This window comes from Macaca fascicularis, chromosome 15 (assembly GCF_037993035.2).
Source record: "Macaca fascicularis isolate 582-1 chromosome 15, T2T-MFA8v1.1".
NCBI lineage: Eukaryota > Metazoa > Chordata > Mammalia > Primates > Cercopithecidae > Macaca > Macaca fascicularis.
Window position 1 is genome coordinate 41,321,657 of NC_088389.1, and position 23,969 is coordinate 41,345,625.

General features: G+C 42.7%; 1 protein-coding gene and 2 long non-coding RNA genes across 12 annotated transcripts in view; 1 reads left to right on the forward strand and 2 right to left on the reverse strand.

Annotated features, from left to right (window-relative positions):
* Positions 1–5,525, reverse strand: part of LOC135967382 (uncharacterized) — a 31,452-nt gene extending 25,927 nt beyond the window's left edge. Inside the window, exon 1 of the long non-coding RNA XR_010581461.2 lies at positions 5,415–5,525. This is a non-coding gene — a long non-coding RNA (uncharacterized lncRNA). The remainder of the gene's footprint in view (positions 1–5,414) is intronic.
* The window catches only part of ASTN2 (astrotactin 2), a 986,627-nt gene that overhangs the window by 659,526 nt on the left and 303,132 nt on the right, over positions 1–23,969 (forward strand). The window lies entirely within an intron of this gene.
* LOC135967380 (uncharacterized) lies at positions 13,447–20,440 on the reverse strand. Its single transcript, XR_010581459.2, has 3 exons — positions 20,305–20,440; positions 18,548–18,594; positions 13,447–15,755 (listed from the first exon to the last, which is right to left on the reverse strand). It is a non-coding gene; the product is annotated as an uncharacterized lncRNA (long non-coding RNA).

Below are 23,969 nucleotides of genomic sequence, written 5' to 3' on the forward strand. Positions count from 1 at the left end.
CTTAGGATAAATCCCGGAAGCAAAACCTCTTGGGCAAGAGATATGCATATTTAAATGTTGATACCCAATATCACATACCCTTAAGAAAGGTCAAACTAGTTTACACTTCAATTCCCTAATGTGGTGGCTTAAGGAAAGTACTGAGCTAGCTAGATTGGAGGTAGATGGTATTGTTGTGAGGAAGGGGTTTTGAATAACCTGGGGACCTTGCCTAGCCCAAGACTCTGGGACCAGGAGCTGTCTATGCACTCAGCCGCAGGGTGCCTGGTTGATGAATGCAGAGAGAGAAGGAGAGCAGGGCTTTCTCTGCAAGGAAAGGTTCATTAGGCTGCTCTGCCACATCGGATGATGCTCTCAGGTAGAATTTGGCCTCTGCTCAGAAGGAACCCTCTTGGGCTGAATTACCGTAATTCAGCCCATGCTGTTTCAGTCCTCAAATTTGTCATTAGCAGGCATTTTGTAGAGGTATCAGCATTTCACACGGTGTCTCTCAAAGATAAAGAGGATTGACACAGAATTAAATGAGGAGGAAAACAGAGACAAAAGCAGAAGTGGTGGGGTTGCGTATGCAGGCACATGCAGATACAAAGGTATGGTGGGGGCCTCTCAGAAGAACTGAGGATTAGACTGATGTCTGCATTAGACCATTATTATTTTTTAAAATTTATACTGCCCTCGACTTCCAATTAAAATAACAAGGACGCTTAAAGTTCCCAGATGTCAGCACTCACATAAAGTAGGAAGACAATTATATCAGAAACAACTAATGTAAGCTTATTGTACTCTAAACTCCTTGAAGGCAGGGATTAAGAAAGGGGTCACAATTCTTGGACGATTCGGGAAATATTTGAATAAGTAAATGAATGAATTACTTTAGCTATTAATAGTAATGAAGTTATCCACAGAAAGAGGTTAAATGGAGAAAAAATAGATGTGTTTCAAATGTTAGTTTCATCACTGAGTAACTATCATTGCAAGTTGGGTTTGCTAAGAAAACAGAATCTGAGTTCAACAAGCAAAATATTTTTTCAGGAGTGGCTTTGGCATTGACACTGTGGAAGGGACAGGGCAGAAGGAGGACCAGAGAGAAGTTCAGCTGCCCTGCAGGCTCAATGACAACCTCAGCCAACCCCATAGGAAGCTCAGGGCTAAGGAGGTCCTTCAGCATTGGCTCAAATTGGGCTAAGACATTTGGGCTAAGATCTCGATACTCCTACAATAACCAGTCATGGTTGTGGATCATACTGAGCAGGGGCAGGACCTTAGGTGAGGCTGAGGCAGTCCCCATAAGGGCTGACAGCTAAAGACTGCATGCTAACGACACACCCAGCATCTGGGACCAGTCCCCGCTCAAAGGGAATCTGGCCGGAGCATCACAACCTCTGCCACACTAGCTGTATGACCTTGGCCCAGACATGTGATTTCTCTGATCAGCTCTCATATCCATGAGGTTAAAAAAATGCATCTTATATAACAGGAGTGTTGGAAAGACTCAGAGGTTCTGTGAGTGATGTGTCCAGAATATTTGGCTCCCAAGGGAAGCTCAGTGAAAGCTACATCCTGTTTCTCTTTCTCTGGGCTTCCTCTGCAGCACTCTTACCCTGCTGGTACTGGAGTTATCTGGTTGTTTCTCTCCCTCACCCTCTCGCAGACACCCACCCACAACAGCCTAGCTCAGTGCTTTGCATGTTGCAGCAAAAGAAAGCATAGGAGAACTTTCTGAGTATCTACTATGAACCAGATGCTGGAATGCAAATTCTCAACCTATCATCCTGTTCAGTCCTCTCTGTAACCCTGACAGCTGGGGTTAGTGTCCCCACTTTACCATAAGGAAAGAAACTCAGAGAGGTGAAAGACCTTGCCCTATGTCACACAGCCAATCATTGTGGGAGTTGGGATGAACATCCAGGTCTAGCTGACTCTACATCCTTAAACAAACCCAGGCTGTGTTTTCTTACAGCACATCACCTTCCATAGGTATTCTCTTGCCTCTTTGAGGGAAGTCTGAGTGATGGGTTTGGCCTGGAGGAGAAGTTTTGGGTATTTGAAGATGGTTTTCAGGGGCCCTGAGTGGTTGTGTGAAGAGAAGGTGTGCTAATGTCTCCAAATTGCTGCACTCAGGGGGCAGAGTTATACTCACTTCCAAAAAGGAAAGGAGAAAATGAGTATACCTTATAAATTTCAGACCAATACTATAAATGCTGGGGGGACTGTGATAGAATGAAATGGCTACCCCTAGCCACATGTGTCCAAAATAGTAAGAATTACTGTTAAGCACCTACTACATGCCAAGCACCATGCTCAACATCGCATAGACAGTGGTGAACAAGATTGTCTCCGTCTCTACCCTCACACAGTTTGTAGTCAGGAGGAGAAGACAGACACTGAATCCATGATTATCAGGGGTCCTCAGAAAAGGAGGAAAATTGGCCCCTTATGAGAGCATCATGGTGAAGTAAAAAGAGAACAGACATTGGACTAAAGTAGTCATGGAATTGAAGTAGTTTTTATTCTGTATCTCTTTGGGCAAATGAGCCAGTTTCTCTGAGCCTCAGTTTCATCATCTGTGAAACGGAGAGAAATAACAAATCCCAATGTCACAGGGTTGCAACAAGCAAATAAGTCAATATGTCTGAAGTAGGGGTGAACAAACTTTCTGAAAAGGCCTCGATAGTAAATATTTTGAGCTTTCCAGCTACATGATCTTTGTTGCAAGTAATCAGCTCTGCTGTTGCACTGGCAAAACAGTCACAGACAACTCTTCCATGGAAACCAGTCCATCCCGCCACCCATTCACTCAGTGTGTTGTGAATGCATTCCAATAAAACTCTATTTATGGACACTACATTTTGAAGATTATATAATTTTCACATGTCACACAAAATATGATTACCTTTTAATTTTTTTCCAGGCAATAAAAAAATGTAAAAACCATTCTTACCTTATGGTATATACAAAACAGGCAGAAGTCTGGATTTGGCCTGCAGTTAATGGTTTGCCAACACCTAATCTACAAAAGTGGGGATCATGACAGGTATTCAATAGATAAGAGTCCGCATCCACCTTCTTCAAGTTGCTAAGCATTTATGTTTTTCAAAGCACTGGAATGTTAGTTACCCTGGAGTCCCTGCAAGATAGACAAAGAGAAAAATAGCATCCCCATTTCGGAGGTGTGGAAACTGAAGCACAGAGATGCAAGGGATTTTCCAAGCTCACAGACAACAAGTGGCAAAACCGGGACCTTGAGGCTCCAATTTTGTACCATTTTTCATTTCTGAATATCAACTATAAGAATGAAAGACAGAGTAAAGTAATGATTACAGCAAATATTACAGGTATAATTAAATAACTGATAACTAATATTTCAACAGTGCCTTAGACCTTGTAGGTCACTTTGACACAAATTATCTCATTAGTTCTTCACTGAAAACTCCACAAAGGAGGAATTATTTGTAGCCCCTGACTCTCAGGGAGTTATGCACAGCCACAGACCAGACCTGATTAAATGGCAAAGCTGTATGTCCACATCTATGAATCTTCACTAATACCTATAGAGTGTTCTCTCCAAGCCTTTCTGAATATTGCATAAGGGGCAGGAATCCTCAACAGCCCCCTTGCTCTTCTTCATCCTGAATTCACTCCAATTCATTCTTCATATAGCAGCCAGAGTGATCGTCTAACATGAAAGTCTCATTAGATCACTCCCCTGCTCAGAGCTCATCAGGGCCTCCTCATTGTGCCTAGGATAAAGTCTAACCTCTTTATCTTGGTGGACACAGTTCCAGACATCTGGACTCAAGCCCATCTCTCAAGTGTCTCCCGTCACTGTTCCCACCCCTTGTCTTACCTGCTATCATCCATTTCTACAGAGCTGCTTGTAGTTCCCTGGGATTCCTCATGCCTACCTGACTTTGTACATGCTGTTCCCTCTACCTGGAATGCTCTTCTAGTTTCTCTGCCTAAAATACTCTAATTCATCCTTGATTGACATCAGGAGTCCGCCAACTCCTCCAGGAGTCTTCTTTGAACCCCTTTTTCCGTGAAAGGCTAAGTGATCCTTCCTACTCTGCACTCTACTCTTGCAGAGAGCACCTCCAAGAGTAGGCCAGTTCACATGTCTATCTCAACAGGATTATGAGTGCCTACCACACAGTAGGTACTTCCTGTACAAGCATTTAATCATTAAGTGAATGAATGAGCTACTTTAAGACAACAGGATAAGGGATGTCTCATTTAACTGTGTACTCTGAGAGCCTGGGTTCATGCCTGGAACACAATAGCATTCAGCATCCAGTGACTTGATGACTGGAAGGGCAGAGGGATCGATGCAGGTGCAGGTGAATAAATTGAAGGTTGATGGACAAAGTGACAACATGCACAACCACGAATGAATAGCAGATATGAGGGGTGGCAGACAGTTGGCTATTCCCCGTTGTACCATGCACAGGAGACGCCAGCCAGAGCTGCCCATTTCCAGCTCCCAACCATCCTTCCAGCATCTGAGCACATTTCCTCTTCCCTAAATCTGCAGAGAAGCTGCGTTTCCCCACCTCCGCGTCCTCCTCTCCTCCCCCAACCCTTGAGAGTAGGTTTGGTGTTCCTACAGATGTTTGTATTCTCTGCAGCTGATGAAAATATTCATTATCTTGTTAGCTGCGGCGGAGAAGGAAGTGCAGATTTGCATTTTCCCAGTTAATCAGGGTGGCACAAGTGGTGCCTGTCACCCAAGCCTGTTCCCTGCCACCCCCACTCCCTTCTGCAAGTGGTAGAGTCAAAGTGGGATTTCCCACACTGCAGACTTTACCTCTCTCCCCTCCCCCTTCCCCAGGCACAATCTAGAAGGTAAAAAAGGAACCCGCAGCAGAGGAGACCCAGCCTGCACACACTACCAGGTTTGCTTCCCAAAGATGTGCCTTAGTGTGATTCTTCCTTGCTAGGAATCCTCCCATTGTTCCCAAGTCACAATCAGGTCTGAATTGCTCAGCCTGGCTTTCACATATAAGGTTAGGTCTTACATCAGTGTTAAGCTTTGTATGTCACAAAGTGTTTTCAAAATCATTCATTCATCTGATTCTAGCAAGTGCCCTCAAAGATGGGTGTTACTGTTACTTTGGTTTTGTTCAAGTGAGTCACCCAATATTATGTGGCCACCAAGTGTTGGTGCCACAAAAGCTGCCCCATACTTTTCTGTTCAAAAAACAGTCTTAACACTGAGACACTGATTTGGCTTAGTGGAGGCTTTTCTCCTGGGTGTGGCAAAAGCTGGCACTTTGAGGTTAGCCTGTGCATCTCAGCCCTGGCAAGGCAGGGAAGTTTTGGCAGTCACCTGGGATTTTCTACCTGGAGAGGTTGAAAGATCTGTGTCCATGGAGTGTGTGCACACGTGCTTAACAATGATAATAATGATATCTTACTTGTTTTGGTAAGCTCCTAAACCCGTCCTGATAGCCCTTCCCATATTTATAGGGAAGCCTCAGGTCTGGTGCTTCGTATCTTTTCTGATTGATAAAGAAACCAGGGTCCTGCAAGAGAAAGATCATATCTGACATTAAACAGATATTTAACTACCTGACCCAAGGTTATTTAGTCATCCTGTCAGTCATTTCATAAACACGTGCTGAGCAGGCTTATGTGTCAGGTACTATTCTGGATGTTGGTAAAAAAGCAGTTAACAAGAGAGATTAAGGTCCTTGCCCTCATAGAAATAACATTCTGGGAAGAGATGGGGATGGGGCAGCAGCAGAGAGAAAATCAACATGTATTTTCAGTGGTTGTAAGTGATATAAAGAAAAATAAAGAGGGCCGGGTGCAGTGGCTCAAGCCTGTAATCCCAGCACTTTGGGAGGCCGAGACGGGTGGATCACGAGGTCAGGAGATCGAGACCATCCTGGCTAACACGGTGAAACCCCGTCTCTACTAAGAAATACAAAAAACTAGCCGGGCGAGGTGGCGGGCGCCTATAGTCCCAGCTACTCAGGAGGCTGAGGCTGGAGAATGGCGTGAACCCGGGAGGTGGAGCTTGCAGTGAGCTGAGATCTGGCCACTGCACTCTAGCCTGGGCTACAGAGCGAGACTCCGTCTCAAAAAAAAAAAAAAAAAGAAAAGAAAAATAAAGAAGGATAAGGAATTGGAAAGTTTTGCTTTATACAAGGTGATCGTGGCAGGCTTCTTGGAGGAGGTGACAATTAAGCAGAGGCCTAAATGAAGTAAAACAGTCATCAGTATACAAGCAGAAAGAAATAGCACAGCGGACAGAGGGAATGGTGTATTTCTCACTAGCCAAGTCAGTGACCCAGAAGAGAAGAGCATAGTCGTGAAAACAGGCACTGGTAGCAGCAAAACACAGGTTCCGATATTGTTACTGCTCCTTAGGAGCTGCATGACCCCAGGCAAATCCCTCTACCTTATTAAGCCTCACAGCTCTCATAGGTAAATTGTGAACAATCGGTTATGTATGTTGTGAGACTTAAGGTAGAAAATGTTTACAGCTCAGTGCCCCTCAATAAATTATCTGCTTTTACTCTATAGGGCTAAAGGTCTAGGAAATAATTTCTCACACACGCTTTTCTTCAGTCATCCATTTATCCAGCACAAACTGGGCCCATACCATGTGGTAGAGTCTATGATAGCTATTAAGAATGCCATGGGCCAGGCGTGGTGGCTCAGACCTGAATCTCAGCCCTTTAGGAGGCTGAGATGGGGATGATAGCTAGAGCCTAGGAGTTCAAGACCAGCCTGGGCAATATGGGGGAGACCTTGTCTCTACAAAGGAGTTAAAAAATTAGCAGGGCATGGCGGTGAGCTTCTGTAGTTCCAGTTACTTGGGAGGCAGAGGCAGGAGGAATGCTGGAGCCCAGAAGTTTAAGGTTACGGTGAGCCATGATAGCACCACTGTGCTCCAGCCTGGGTGACAGAGCAAGACTTTGTCTCTAAAAGAAAAAATAAAATAAAAGGAACACAGTGGCTTATTTATCTAATATGTGTTTGTGTCCACTAAGCCAGGCACTATACTAGGCAGCCTTGGGAATACACAGATGAGTATAACAGACAATGGCCCTGGTCCCATGTAACACCTGCCCCAGTGTTCTTGGGGTTCAAGTTCTCCCACCCTCAAGCTGTCCGTTGATCCCAGAGAAAGCTCCGAGGCCATAGCTGCCAATACACTGCCTGTGTGTGAATTGAAGAAAGGAGACACATCCCTGCATAGGCACTAAGCTTGGCTTGCAGAACAGGGATGAATTTCAGTCTCCATTTGCCCTCTCAGCTGTGGCACAATCTGCAAAACTATGTTTGGGGGCATCACAGAGCTCCTGATAGATAAGATTCTTCTGTCAGTAATGTCCAAAATAACCCTGGACCTTACTTCTTAGCCTGGGTGTCCTCCAAAGAGGGAAAAGGGAGTTCGTCTCCTTCGTCATACCAGTGACCCCTGAGAGCTGGCACATGTCTGTCCTGTGAGCCCTGGCACTCTCCTGGCATGGCAAGCCCCTTCTGCCTAGGAAATAGCAGCATGAACTGAGAGAAGGAGCTCCAAGTTACAATGCCGGACGCACCACAAACTGCTATTCTTTGGGCAAGGCCTTTTTCTTTGCTAGCAATAAGTTTTCCCATTTTCAATTATTCATGACAACAACAGCAGCAATATTAATTGAGTTCTTACTACATTCCAGGCACTCTTCTAAAAGTTCTACATGCTATTTTGATTCCCAAACAATCCAATAAAGAAGATGATTTTATTGGCCTCATTTTACAGGGAAGGAAACTGAGGCACAGTGGAGGGACTGGACTAGATTTTTATCTCTCAGGCTGCTTCTAGTAATGGCATTCAGTTGCTGTTTGAATCTGCTGCTCATTCATTCATTCATTCATTCAACAAATTCTTATCCAACACCTGTCATTATATCAGGGCCTGTGATAGGTGTTCTATGTACTATATCTCATTTAATCCTCAACAAATGGCAGCGTGTAACTTTTTTATGATCTTCCTTCTACCGATGAGAAACTGAAGTCTCAGAAGAAGATGATTGGTCTCATCCATTGGGCCAATCAGCCATCTTTACTGGACACCTTCTACGTTACAGGCCCTGTCCTATGTGTTGGGGAGACGGTGCTATGTTCTGGGAAGATAAATATTCTGTGGAGCACGTAATGATAGAATTTGCAGAGCAGTGGGTAATAAGACAATGAGCCCTACATTCTACCATGCAAGGGGTTTGACTGTTTTTTGAGGATGCTTGTTAACATACACAGATGGGGGCCCTTGTGACATTGTGTCTCACAATGAAATTCTCTACTAATATGTCTACATAAACACCAGAAGAAAGACTCCATCCTCCTCCAGTCAAGAGACTCTCTCTATCCTCCATTTCTCAAACTCTCAACCACCCACATATCTCACACCCTGAGCCATGGGCTTGTTCTGTGACACCCATGCCCACCATGATCCCAGTGGGCCAGGAACTTCTCATGTCTTCGGTAATTAAGTTCACGCATGCCAAAAAGAAAAATAGCTTCACAGATGCAGTCGCAAATTTTAGCTAATTAACCATATGGTCTGGATTGCTGACAGAGCGGGAAGGCACTCCGGGTAAGTGCTGGTTTCCTGGCTTCCTGCAGGGAAGGAGGACTATTAGGTGTGTTGCCACATTCTCCAACACAAGGGCATGGCGACTCAACTTTGCACCACCTGCTTGGAGTCCTCTTATCAGTTTCCTCGCTAAGAACTGTCCTGAGGAAAGGAGTCCTCAAAAGAGGGAAGGAGAAGGGACTGGCCTATGGACAGGAAACGCTTTTCGCATTTCAGCAGGAGCTGTAGGCGGAAGCACTCTACTTCAGGGTGGAGGATTTGGAGAGACAGACCTAGCAAGTGAGACACAGTGTGGCATAATAGACAGCACTCTGGAAACCTGGACTTTAATCACAGAGTTGTCACTTATTGGCTCTGTGACCTTGAGTACATCACTTTGCCTTTCTGAATTTAAGCCACTCAGTTTCCCTTAGTGCAAAATAGCAGGATTGAACTCGCCAATGACCGTGTGTGTGTGTGTGTGTGTGTGTGTGTGTGTGTGTGTTTTATTCCGAGCATCTTATAGATAACTGGAGATACCAAGGAATGAGAGAGGGAAGTAACAGGGATGGAGGCCAAATTGAGCTGACTTTCCAGCTGCTGCTAGAAGAAGGCTGACTAGTGGAAGGGAGTTGGGGGTAGGGTTTAGAATAAATATTTATTGGTACAAATTCACTGAATAGGTACCAGAGCTAAGCCCCAAGCCATGGGTTTGCAAGTTCTTTCAGTGGCTTTGGGAAATGGAAATCTGTTAGACTCAGAATTACTAGAGAGTCCCAAACAATTTAATGATAGAAATCATTAATATTACTTGTTGAGAATGTAAATAACTTTATTCCAGAAAATGTGTTCTTTCTGTGACTTATATCATTTAAAATCATCACAACAACCTTAGAATGTTGATAATTTGATCCACATTTACTGATTAGGAAATTGAGGTTTAGATAGGTTCTGTAATAGGGCTGAGACCGTTAGCTCTGGCATCTGTTAAGACTAAGTTTGAGCCCCTAGAGCTTGCGCTCTGCAGAGTTCCTAGAAATGTAGCTTAAATCAGCATGCTGCTCTCATTTGGACAGGACAGTGGTTAAGTGGCTGTCTGATGCCTGCTTGAAAGTTGAGTGACTGTAGAGGAGGACAAACTAAGTCCCAAACAATTTTTATCTGAAAAAGCACATGCATTAGTTTTACATAGCTACTGTAACAAATTACCACAGGCTTAGTAATTTAAAAAAACACACATGTATTCACTCATAGTTCTGGTGGCCACAACCAAACTGAGTCTTGTAGGGTTACCATTAAGGTATTAGGAGGGCTTTCTTCTGGATGCTCCCAGGGAAAAGCCATTACTTGTCTCACTCAGCTGTCAGCGTTCCTTGGCTTGTGGCCACATCACTCCAATCTCTTGTTCCATGTTTACATCACCTCTGTCTCTTCTGTACTCAGATATTCCTCTGTTTGCCACTTACAGGGATATATGTGATGGTGCTTAGGGTCCACACAGATAATCCAGATACTCTCCCCATTTTTAAATCTTTGATTTAATGCAGATGGAAAGTTAGACTAGTAGAGTGTTCCTTTGCAAAGTCCCTTTTGCCACGTGAGATACATTAGCTTGCTAGGGCTGTCAAAACAAAATGCCACCAACTGGATCGGTTAAGCAAAAGAAATTTATTTTTCACAGTTTTGGAGGCTAACAGTCCAAGATCAAGACATCAGTAGGGCTGGTTTCTTCCGAGGCTCCACTCCTTGTCTTGCAGATGGCTGCCTTTTCTCTGTGTGATCACCTGGTCTTTCCTCTGTGTGTGCACATTCCTGCTGTCAATGTGTCCAATTTTCCTCTTCTTAAAAGGACACCAGTCAGATTGGATTAGGACCCATCTTAATGACCTCATTTTAACTCAGTTACCTCTTTAAGGGCCCTATCTCTGAATACAGACACATTCTGCAGTTCTCAGGGAGGGGGTGACTCTGAAAATTTCAGTATATGAGGATTTTCTTTTTGCAGGGGAGAGGGGATAATTCAGCCCACAGCGTAAGGTATCATTCACAGGTTCCAGGAATTAGAACCTGAATATCTTTGAAGGTCATTATTTAGCCTATCATTGCATTTTTCATTTAAATGGATCCAAAGGAGCTTAGGCCATAGCTGGGGCACCCAGATCTGGCATTGAAACTAAAAATTGGAAGCAGGAGTTGGTGGCAGGGGCATGAGCAAAAGTTAGCACCAAGAAGTTCAGAAGCAGGGTGGGTTTGAGTGACAAAAACTGGTTCAGAATGAAGGCTATGAGTGATGAGTCCATGTCCAGGTTCTACTCTGACATGCTATTTCTAGATCAGAAGGTGTGGGCCTGGTGGGTTACAGGAATAGCAAGGGAAGAGAAGTTGATTTCTCCCACAATAATCTTGAGATTATTGCGTCGAAGTTCATACTTGTTGGAGAGGTTAGACTATAATTTTTTTCCTCCCGGAATGATGTGGTTGCAAGAATTCCAGCATTTTTATTTTTATTTTTTTAGGTAATTAAACTAAACAACTCCTAAACACACTTTTCAGCTTAAAAGTCTATACAACAGGGATTGCCAAATTTTTTCTGTAAAAGGTCAGATAGTAACACTTCCAGCTCTAGGACACGTGGTCTCTCCCACAACTACTCAACTGTGCCAATGTAATACCCAAGGAACCATAAACAATGCAAAAACAAATGGATGTGGCTGTGTTCCAATACAACATTATTTACAAAAATAAGTGGACATCACACCAGTTATAATGACAATCATCAAAAAGACAGGAAACAGCAGATGCTAGAGAGGATGTGGAGAAATAAGAATGCTTTTACTCTGTGGGTGGGAGTGTAAATTAGTTCAACCATTGTGGGAGACAGTGTGGTGATTCCTCAACGATCTAGAACTAGAAACACCATTTGACCCAGCAATCCCATTACTGGGTATATACCCAAAGGATTATAAATCATTCTACTATAAAGACACATGCACACGTATATTTATTGCGGCACTGTTCACAATAGCAAAGACTTGGAACCAACCCAAATGCCCATCAATGATAGACTGGATAAAGAAAATATGGCGCATATACACCATGGAATACTACGCAGCCATATAAAAGGATGAGTTATGTCCTTTGTAGGGATACGGATGAAGCTGGAAACCATCATTCTCAGCAAATTAACACAAGAACAGAAAACCAAATACCGCATGTTCTCACTCATAAGTGGGTGTTGAACAATGAGAACACATGGACACAGCGGGGGTAGACAGGGGGGTAGGCATCACACACCAGGGCCTGTCACCAGGTGGGAGGGTCAGGGAAGGATAGCATTAGGAGAAATATGTAATGTAGATGGGTTGAGGTTGATGGGTGCAGCAAACCACTATGGCACGTGTATACCTATGTCACAAACCTGCACGTTCTGCACATGTACCCCAGAACTTAAAGTATAATAAAAAAAAATAGGTGGACATCAGATTGCCTAGAGATGTATAGTTCGTTGACTCCCACTTTGTAACAATAGAATTTACTACAAAAAATACCTAGACTATGCATGTTATTATTAAATTAATATATTTTATTTTTAAGGCAGTTTTATCTTTATAGAAAAATTAAGCAGAAAGTACAGAGCTCTCATATATTATCTCCACTTTTCCTTCCAGTTTCTCCTCTTATTATTCATCATGCATTAGTGTTGTGAAATGTGTACAACGGATAAGCCAATATATGATTCAATATTAGTTAATAAAGCCCCCAGTTTACCTTTTATGTTGTATAGTTCTATGGGTTTGAACAAATGCATAATATCATGTATCTACCATGACAGTATCATACAGAATATACAGAATACTTTCACTGCCCTAAAAATCCCCTGTGCTCCACTTGTTCCTCTCTCTGCCTCTCTCCCTGAACTCCTGGCAACCACTGATCTTTTCACCGTCTCTGTAGCTTTGCCTTTTCCACAATGTTATATAGTTGGAACCATGCAGTATGAAGCCCTTTCAGACTGGCTCCTTTCCTGTAGCAATGTGCATTTAAGATTCCTCCATGTCTTCTTGTGGCTAGACAGCTCATTTTTTAAAGTTGCAGAATAATATTTCATTATATGGATATTTGTTTATTCAACCACCTATTAAAGGATATCTAGGTTGCTTCCAAGTCTTGGCAATTATGAGTAAGATCACATAAACATGTGCAGAGTTTTGTGTGGACATGTTTTAAACTCATTTGGGTAAATATTAAGGAATGCATACAATTGCTGAATTTTGTGCTAAGACTGTTTAGCTTTTTAAGAAACTGCCAAACGATTCTCCAAAGTGGCGTACCATTTTGCATTCCCAACAGCAATTAACTCTTTCTGTTTCTCCATATCTTTGCCAGCATTTGTTGTTGTTAATGTTTTGGATTTTAGCTATTCCAATAGTTATATAGTGGTGTTTTGTTGTCATTTAATTTGCAATTCTAGAATGACATGGGATGATGTGTGTACATTCATATGCTCATTTGCCATCTGTATATTTTCTTTGGTGAGGTGTCTGTTCAGCTCTTTTGCTCATTTTTAATGGTACTGTTTGTTTTCTTGTTGAATTTTAAGTATTCTTTGTATATTTTGGATATGCTTTAGCAGATGTATGTTTTGCAAATATTCCCAGTCTATAGCGTGTCTTTTCATTCTCTTAACAAAGTGTCTTTCACAGAGCAGCAGTTTTCATTTTAATAAAGTTCAACTTAACAATTTTTTCTCATGGATCATATATTTGGTGTTGTATCTAAAAACACATAATCAAATCCAAGGTTACCAAAATTTTTCTCCTATGTTATCTTGTAGAAGTTTTGTAGGTTTTTACATTTAGACTTACAATAATTTTGAGTTATTTTTATTTTGGGAAAAGTGTAGAATCTATGTCTAGATTTTTGTCTTTCTTTCTTTCTCCTTTCTTCATCCTTTCTTTTTACTTGGCACATGGATGTCTATTTGTTTCAGCACCGTTTGTCAAAAAGACTACCTCTTCTCCATTGAACTGCCTTTGCTTCTATGTTACAGATCAGTTGACTAGATTTGCATAGGTCTATTTATGTGCTTTCTATTCTGTTCCATTGATCTCTTTGTCTGTCATTTCACCAGTATCACACTGTCTTGATTACTCTAGCTTTATAGTAAGTCTTAAATGTCAGGTAGTGTCAGTCCTCTGACTTTGTTTTACTTCTTCAATATTGTCTTGGCTATTCTGGCTCTTTTGCCTTTTCATATAAACTTTAAAATCAGTTTGTCAAGCCTACAAAATAACTTACTAGGATTTTGATAGAGATTGCACTGAATCTATAGCTCAAGTTGGAAAGAACTGACATATTAACAATATTGAAGATGAACATGGAATCTCCTTTTATTTATTTTGATCTTTTATTTCCTTTCATCAGAGTTATGTAGTCTTCTGTATATAGATCTTCTATGTATTTCGTTAGATTTATACCCAAGTATTTTATTTTTTGGTACTAATGTAAATGATGTTTTGTTTTTAATTTCAAGTTATAATTGTTTACTGTCAGCATATGGGAAAGCAATAGACTTTTGTATGTAAATCTGTGTCCTGCAAGCTTGTCATAATCACTTATTAATTCCAGCAGTATTTTGTTGTTGATTCTCTGGGATTTTCTGCTGCATATTATTTTTTTAAACCTAAATCACATTTCTAATAATAACAGTAATAACAATAACAATAGTTAACACCTATGGTGCACACAGTATGATGTGCGCGGTGCCATGCTGCATGCATTATCTTGCTAATTCCACAACAGTTCAGCAACACTGGTACTGTTATTTTGTCCCCATTACATATCAGGAGACTGAAACTTAGTAAGAAATGCTAACTTGTCCAAACTTGCAAGAGTGGAAGCAGAACTTTAACTCTGAACTTCTTACTAGGAAATAAATAACCATAGTAACAGTAACCATTTCACAGGCAAATATATACATAGGCTGTTTATAGTTATTGTTCCTTTTACCACCCATGAACCACACAGGCTATTTATATGCATTGTCTCTTTTAATCCTCATAATTGAATTTATAAAAGTAGGTACTATTATGATCCTCATTTTATGAGTGAGGTAACTGAGTCTCCTGAAATTTAACAACCTGCTTAGGGTAGCACATCTAGTAAAAGGTATGGTTTAAGGCCCTCTCTCTATGAGTGGAGTAGGTTATTATAGACAAACCTGAGGCTTAGCATGATTGTGTGATTGTATGTGGCAACATAACCAGTATCTAAGAAGGTGGGAAGCTGGATTCAGGATCTTACAAACTGGATTCAATTACATTTCTATGTCAAATTTTGAAAAGAACAAAAATTCTATTCATTGATTGGATTTGTATTTTTCTAGGCCCTTTTAAAGTCTTGATATCCCTTAGTGTTAAGGAGCACTTAACAATAATTTCCAACTGTCCTGTAACAGCATGTACACTTCACCTTTGTTATGAAGCAAACTGGCTAATGTCCACACTAGCTGGGTTCTGCTTGTGGCTCCAACTTATGACAGGACTGTTGGAATTGAACAAGAAGGAATATGCGAGATGGTCAGGGCTCCTCATTATGCAGTGTTGCAGAAAGCACATGCGAATATTACTGCCTTTCTATTGTCTTTGGGTGTTTTCTTTCTCCATTGCTAATGACTAATAAAAAAGAGAGAGAGGGAAAGAGGAGAAAGAGAGAGAGAGAGAGAGAGAGAGTGAACAAGAAAGCAATTGCATTAGATTTTCTTCTACTGCATCAGGTTTCTCATCATTAGAGGTGGCTATATAGATAGACTTCCAAGGTGCCCCAGGGAGAGTGGGAAAGACAAAAGGGAAGAAGAAACTTTCAGAAATGTGACCCCAGCCACAAATTCACACCAAAACCAGCTGTATTTATGCTATATGTTCTGATTCCAAAGTCCATGTTATGACTTGGTTTTAAATGTTAACATTCAAAAAAGTTCTTTCTTTCTAACTGCTACAAGGAATGAAGTAACAAACGAATTGATGCTGTGTGGTCAGTTACAACATGGCTTTGATTATTTTCTATCTTTTGCTTTAAGAGTTTTTTAACATTATTTTTTCTTTAATTTGCTGTCCAGTCTACTGAAGGCTCAATTCTACAAACATTTTCGAATTGGATACCAAGTATGCACCGAGTACTTTGTTAGGAGCTGCAGAAGGAGAGAGAAGACAGTTAGTGTGTTAGACTATTTGCATTGCTATAAAGAAATACCGGAGGATGGGTAATTTCTAAAGAAAGGAGGAATATATTAGCTCATAGTTCTGCAGGCTGTACAAACATGGCTCCAGCATCTGCTTTTGGGAAGGGCCTTGGGAAGCTTATAAGCATGTTGGGAGCTAGGGGGAGCTGGGCATGTCACATAGTGAGAGTGGGAGCAAGAGAGAGAAGGCGAGGTGCCACACTCACTTGAACAACCAGGTCTTGTGTGAACTAACTGAAAGAGAACTCACTTGTCACCTCATTGTACTAAACCATCCATGGGGATCCACCCCTATGATCCAATCACCTCCGACAGGCTCCACCTCCAACACTGGGGATTATGTTTCAACATGGGATTTGGAGGGGATAAACATCCAAACCCTATCAGTTAGTTCCTGCCCCCCAAAAGTAGGGAAACAGACAAACCATGGCAATTTCAGTGCATGCCTTGATAGGAAGAGAGATACTCAACTTATGGTGCCGGGAGCATCTCTTTTAGCTTTACCAACTCCACCAGAGGTTGTGGGTAAGTTCTGTAGTTAGGAAAGAATCAAATTTACCAGTGGCACGGGGGGAAGGATTCCCATGATGTAAAGAAAATAATCCCAAATTAGTGACCATATGTCCGGTATTCTCATTATAGCTCTCTCATGTGGCTTGGACAAATTGTGCATGCTGTCGGGGCAGGAGGAGAAGAAAAGGGTTTGAGGTCCATTTGCATCCTTCTTATGCCTAATCACAACAAGCTTTTTGAGTGTGTTAAATTAAAACGCGCTAGAGTGGTGCATTTTACAGCAGCAATAGCTACCGTTTATTGAGAGCCTGCTATTTTCAGGCCTTCTGAAAGCAATTCATTTTATGGGTTCTTTTCATCTTTACAGCAAGTATGTGAGGCAAGGATGACTATTATTTCCATTTTTCTGATGAGGAAACAAAGGCCCAGGAAAAGTTCAATGTTTTGTCCAACTAGAGTTACACAGGGGATGGGAGGTGGACCAGGATGCAAATGCGGGTGTGTGACTGCAAAGACTGCTTCCAAAAAGGTGAGAGAGAAGACACAAGATACCTATGAGAATAGGCCTTCCCATCTTGAGAACTTTCCCTTAGCCCTTCATACTGGAGCCATGTGGGGACACTTGTATTATTCAAATAAATGACCTCAGGGCTTAAACACTCCCTGGAGATGGGAAATGACTTGCTCAAGATCACATAGCAAGTTATTGGCACAGCTTGATAAAACCTGGACATCCTGGCTCCCTGTCCAGGACAGGACTGGGTGCATAAAGAATGATGATAACATGCACTAGGATTCAGGGAGAGTTTGTCGCCTTCACCCCCGGACTCATCTGGCAAGTGTTTTACATACTGTGTGTCCGCTCTTATTCTAGACCCCTGAGATAACCATGATATGAACAAGGAGTCCAGGCCTTGCCCTTGACAAGTGTGTAGTGAAAGGGTGGTGTGGGATAGAGGATTCCTAAGATTAGAGAATACTCAGAACACTGGAATATGAAGATCCTAATTAAACTGGAAACATATTGAAAGTTACGGGGATATGGGCTTCTGCCCTTAGCTGTGATAAAATAAGCAGCTAGACCCTTCAGGGATTGAGGGAGGTAGTCTGCATCCTGCAGCCCTGGAGTTAAGGCTGGAGCTGGAGCAGGAGGGCTGGACTAAGAGGTACCCCCTCATCAAGGAGCCCAGCTGCCACTTTGAACCAGGGAGTTATTCGCTCTGACCCTGCAGATCTGTTAAGGAGGCCATCATTAGGTTTCAATTTGTGTTTAGCTTCTGGGGCAAGGCTAATCTTCCTCTCTGAATCTCATTTATAGCATCTGGAAAACAGACATAATGATAATACTTTGTCAGAAAAATGCCTAGTAATGTTGACTTTTCTCCAGCCACATCTCTAAAGTTTTATGTCAAGGTGTGAGGGCCTTTCACTCTCTTCCTTGAGTAGAGGGGAAAGTTCTGGAAGAGGCCCTGGTGACAGCAGCCCAGCTTGTTCTCAGTGTTATGACAGGACAAGGAATCCCAGTGCTAATACACAGGGAAGGAGATGGAGGGCGAAGTGGCTGAGGAGAAGATAATGTTTCTCTAGCCTGCAATTTCTTTCAATTTCAGGGATCGCAATTACCAGGGCAGAAGTTAGTAACAGCCATGCCTGGAATGCTTAAGTGAGTTTGGTGCCACTGATGGAAATTGTTTTGCATTTAGAGAGGGAAGACATGTGCTTTGTGTAACGCAGGCTTCACTGTGACTCTGTGTATGTATGGGGGTATGTGTGGTGTGTGTATGTGTGTGTGGGTGTGTATGTGTGTGTGTGTGTGCTCATGCACACCTGTGTATAAATGAGCATGGCAGGAAAGAGGGAAGAAGACCAGTGTGACTACGGTTGGAGAGATAGGTGGCAGAGTGGAGGCAGGTGGCCCTGATTCACTTGTACATGACTCCAGGAAAGTGGTTCTTACCCCTCCGAGCCCCAGTTCCCTCACCTCTGGCAGGGAGATAATAATACCTAACTCACAAGGTTGTTGAGAGGGTTGGAAAGAAAGCCTGCAGAGAACCTAACACATGATATACATTAGCAAAGGGCATCCATCTAAGACATTCAACCAGCGTCGGCATTTACAACAAGTCAACCTTTACTTTTCAGGATTTCATTTGGGGAAAAATTAAACATTTACCAGCATATTTTTGCATAGTGTTTAAGAATATGAAGTTAAATTGTTCAAACCTCACCTCATAAGTTCTGTGCATTTTTCCTCTTTTATGTCTCTGCTCCCTCACTAAAAAGAAGCAGAACAAGAGTGCTTACCTTGCATGGTTGTTGGGCATGTGAAATGAGATTGTATATGCAAAGCCCTTAGAATAATGTCTAGCACATTGTAAACAATGAATAGATATTAGCTTTAAAAATGATACTTGTTATTCTGTGTGCTAGGTATCTAGGGAAGGGAAGGAAGGATGGCAAGGGAGGCAGAGATGAATAAGGCAGTGACTAGGCCCCATGGGAAGGAAATTGCAGTACCACAGCTGAATGGATTGTCTACCCTACATTGCCATTCAGCTAAGAGACACTCAGCACTTTATTGAATAAGCACTTCTTGAGCCCCTAGTGCATGCATCAGACACTGCGTTAGGGCTGGGTGCACAGCAGTGAATAAGACAGACGTAATTCTTGCTCTCGAGTGCTCATGGTCCAATGAGGGAGACAGAGGGTGACTGGGAACAACAGTCCAGTGTGAAAATGCTAGCATAGCAGCAAAACAGGGACTGCACAAACACAAAGAAGGAACATCTAACTCCCAAATGAAAGGAGGGGCATTGACAAAGTCCTCTTAGGGAAAAAGAAAACTAAAAACAAAACAAAACAAAACAAAAAAAAACCTAGAATGTGACAGGCAGAATAATGCAAGATGCCCATGTCTCAATCCCGGGAACCCATGAATAAGTTATCAGTTATCTTACACAGAAAGGAGAACATTCAGAGTGCAGGTGGAATAGGGTTGCCAGTCAGTTCATCTTGAGATGAAGAGAGTCTCTGGATTAACCAGGTGGCCCCAATGAAATCAAAAGGATCTTTAAAGAGGAAGAGGGAGGCAGAGGACAGGATGAAGTGAGTGTGTGATGTGAAAAGGACTCAATTGACCGGGCATGGTGGCTCACGCCTGTAATCCCAACATTTTGGGAGGCTGAGGCGGGCAGATCATGAGGTCAGGAGTTTGAGACCAGCCTGACCAACATGGGGAAACCCCGTCTCTACTAAAAAATACAAAAATTAGCGGGGCATGGTGGCGCATGCCTGTAATCCCAGCTACTCAGGAGGGTGAAGCAGGAGAATCGCTTGAACCCAGGAGTCGGAAGTTGCAGTGAGCTGAGATGGCACCCCTACACTCCAGCCTGGGTGACAGAGCAAGACTCTGTCTCAAAAAAAGGACTCAATTTGCCTTGGTTGGCTTTCAGGATGGAGGAAAGGGGCCATGAGCCGTATGGACAGCCTTAAGAAGCGGGGGAAAGGCAAGGAAGTCAACTCTCCCCTAGAACCTCCAGAAAGAGTCATCTCTGCTGACACCTAGAAGTTAGCCCAGAAGCCCATGTCAGACTTCTGACCTACAGAACTATAAAATAAATTAATGTTGTTTTGAGCCACTAACATTGTGGTGATGTTTTACAGCTGCAATAGAATGCTAATACATGGAGCTAATGACATATTTGTGTTAGAAACATCATTTCAGAAAATCGTTCTGGCTGCAAGATAGTAAACGAATTGGAAGGGGCAAGGCTGAATTCAGAAAGCATGGTTAAAAGGTCATTGTAGTAGTCACTATGGGAGGGGATGATGGCCTCCAGGACAGCTATTAGGGACTGTTTCTATACCAAACCCTGGAATCAGACTGTGAGGAGGAGGAGGGATCTGAGGGAAACTAGTTATATAGATCCTTGCAGCACTGAACATTGAATCTGAGATGGGAAACACGTGCAGAGAACAATCATACCTAGCAGAGTTGGTGATCTTGAGATCAGAGCCAAAGTCAAGTGCTGTGGAAACAGAAGGATATTGCTTCCAAAGAAGGGACTCAGTGACAGCTTCCTGAAGGAGATGACACCACGAGGTCTGTCTGGGAAGTCTACAAGAGAGTGCAGAGGAGGTTGCAAATAAACAAATACCTGGAAGGAGTTCACAGTTCAGGGAGGGTATCAGGCAGATAGAGAGGTCACTCTGCCTAACCCTTGAGAATGCACAAGTCGAAACAGGACTGGGTTGGAAATTAAGAATAGGGATTGATAGTCAGTCCAATTCTGCCAAGAAAACACCTGCAAGGCCTTAAATAAGACACTTCTCGACACTGCCTCTGTTTCTTTTCCTATCAAATGGTGACAGTAATGCTTATCATTTCTGGGAGCATCAGATGTGATTAGAGTGGACCCATGGGTGTGCGCCACTGGACGGGCCAGTGAAGCAACTTTGCAGCCATGGTCCTTGAAACACCCTGGACAGTAGGGGTCACAAGCTGCATTCTGCCATGGAGCAAATGGCAGTTCTGAGAGCCTCCATCTGGGAAGTGACTTGGCCTGCTCGAAATGCTGGGGGTTAGGCTTGAGATCTGACCATCTTCCTGTGGGGCTCACAGTTAGCAGTTAAGCTGAGGTGGACTGACAGATAGCAGAGGCAGAAAGGAGGCCGAGGACATATGTGGCGGGACAAAACACACTGGTCTGTTTTCTAGCTGTGGTTAATGAACTCAGGTAAGTGTGGAGGGCTCTGGTTCTCAGTACTACTAATATGCAAATCTTGGGGGGGCAGGTGCCCGGAGTCAGCACAGGAGCATGGACTTGACTGCTTGGGCTCAAACCTGCTCAATAAAAAACCATGACTCTTCTTTTACTCCCCACCACATGCAATTGGCAATGGAGATCAGCAGGTTCTATTTCCTGACTCTCTCTCAAATCTGTGCTTCTTCTCTGTATTCTGTTGTCCACTTAATTGGTTATGTCTTGTCTGGATTACTGCAAAACCTCTTAACTGGCCTCCCTCCTTCCAGCCGTTTTTCAGTCCATCCTCTACCCTGTAGTCAGGCAGTCTTTTTGAAGCTCCTATCTGATGGTTTTGCTTTCCTGCCGAAAACCTTACAGTGGATCTCCTCACCCTTAGAATGAAGCCCACCTTCTGTAGCATCACTTAGAAAACCCATGAGATCTGAACCCTACGTGGCCTCCTCTAGCTCTATCCCATCCTTGCTTCTCACTCACTGCTTTAGCATCTTGAAACTTAGCTTATTGCAATTTCCAGAACATGCCATGTAAGTGTTATATCTGTGCCTCTTCCATTCACACACACACGCACACACAGACACATACATGCCTACTTACTTTTGTGCATGCTGTTCTTTCTGCATGGGCCCCACCCTCACCGCCTTTTTCTGCCCTCTTCCTTATTAACCCCTCCTAGTCTGTCAAATCTAACCTCCTCCAGGGAGCCTTCCTAACCTCCTCAGTCTACATTAAATTTTCCTTCTCTTCATTTCCTTTGTCCTTGAACTTTCTCAATGAAACTTAGACTTTATCCCTCTAACCTATAACCATCCATTCTCACAGTCAAGCATTCAAAAATTATTTTGCTGCAACTCAGTATGCAAAAATACTGTTGTCTTAATTTTATAAAACTGACATAATAATTCTCTCAAGTTTTCATTCCACTGATAGCAAAAACATATTTCCTCCTGGTATAGTGGCTCACGCCTGAAATCCCAGCACTTTGGAAGGGTGAGGTGGGCATATTATTTGAGGTCAGGAGTTCAAGACCAGCCTGGCTGACATGGTGAAACTCTGTCTCCACTAAAAATACAATTAGCTGGGCGTGGTGGCACACACCTGTAATCCCAGCTACTTGGGAGGCTGAGGCAGGAGAATCACTTGAACCTGGGAGATGGAGGCTCCAGTAAGCCGAGATCACACCAGTGCATTCTAGTCTGGGCAACAAAGTGAGACTCCATCTCAAAAAAAAAAAAAAAGTATTTTCATTTTTTGATTAAGGATACAAAACATTTTCTCTAGAGTAAACATTAAGTCCACTCAAAGTTGAACTCCCCACCAGTCTTGCCTCAGTTGCATTTTCCACACCAGCCTTGCCTCTCCCTCTTACCAAACAATCTCCCCTACCCTTTAACTTGGCCTCAGAGAAGGCAGAGGTTGGTAAGGGCAGGTCTCTTGTACAAATGTATTCTTGTGGATCCTTGCTGGTATTTGCTATGTGATTTTTTGGTTTGAGCTTGGCTCTGAGCGCTAGCACTGGCATCCATTGAGGTATGGAAGGTCTTGGGTAGTTTTCTGAGAGGATCAATGTGTTGGAACCCACAGCCAATGTCCAAAGTCATTAGATCTCAACACTCTGAAGCCCCCCTTTGTTCTAATGTTCTAATCCCAGCCTCATCCACCATCCCTGCCACCACGGGAGTGAAGGATTTATGCCAAGAGGTCTTTTTATTTTTAATTTTATATTTTTAATTGACATATAATAATTGTACATATTTATAGGGCCAGGAAGTCTTGACTTTTTTATCCCCTTTACCCTGTGCATGCAGAACTTGGTGGGAGTGGCGCCAAATTCAAGTCTCTTCTTGACTTACTGTTACTCTCTCCCAGGAGTTCCTGCTGGCTTGTTGAACAAGGGGCTTGCAAACTTCCCAGACTATATCCTGGGTCTAGGGAAGCAAACCCAATCACCCCTGCTCACCTGTCTCAAGATTCTTAAATATCTTAAGTGTTTATTGACACTACTCTTGTACTTGGGATGAATGAGGGGTGGTTTGACTTCCAAAAGGCCAGGAGGAGGGTCATTGAGGCACTCCCATCTGAACTCTCGGCCACTTGACTTTCCTCTCCAACAATTCCTTGCAGCACCAGTGGTAGAAAGAAGAACGTAGTACTTCCTTTTCTTATCTGGTGGGAACAATTGTGAGGCCATCACCTGCCCATTCTGTATATTAAAATAAAATATAATGATCTGAGTCAGCAGGACTGGCTTTTGATAGAGAAGGAAACTTCACTCTCAGCACAGGCTGGCTTTTGAAACTCTTGTCCAGCTTGAAACACTGCAAAGTCAGCTTTGAGAGGCAAAGCTCAAATAGGATTTCTGGAGAATGAAAAACATTTTAACATTTTCAAAACAATGATTTACCTTGCACACATGTGCACACATACATAGGAGGCATTTGTAAACATGTGTGTCTCCTATCAGGCTGTGAGTAACTGGAGGACAGAGAATGTCATTTTTATTTTTGTATTCCTAATGCCTGACAAATAACAGTAAATATTTGTTGAGTGAATGAATGAATAAATGGCTAAATGAAAGAATCACTAAATCTTGAGTGCTTGACCAGATAACTTAAACTATGACGCATAATTAAGAAGTAGAGCATATGAAAATAGTTTCTAACCGCTGCTTAAGAAGGGCAGAGCTTCAAGGTGGGCTGGTACCAACCAACCAGTGTTAGTGACAGTTTATCAGCACCAGACCCTATAGGTGTCTCCAGCACCTGCAGAACAGCTACAAAATCTAGCCCAGCACCTCTCAGGCTGAGGTTCAGACAAACGTTTTGTACCAGCCTGTTCCTCTCAGTTCCAGAGAAGGGCAGTGGCTTCTGCACATCATACAGCCAGC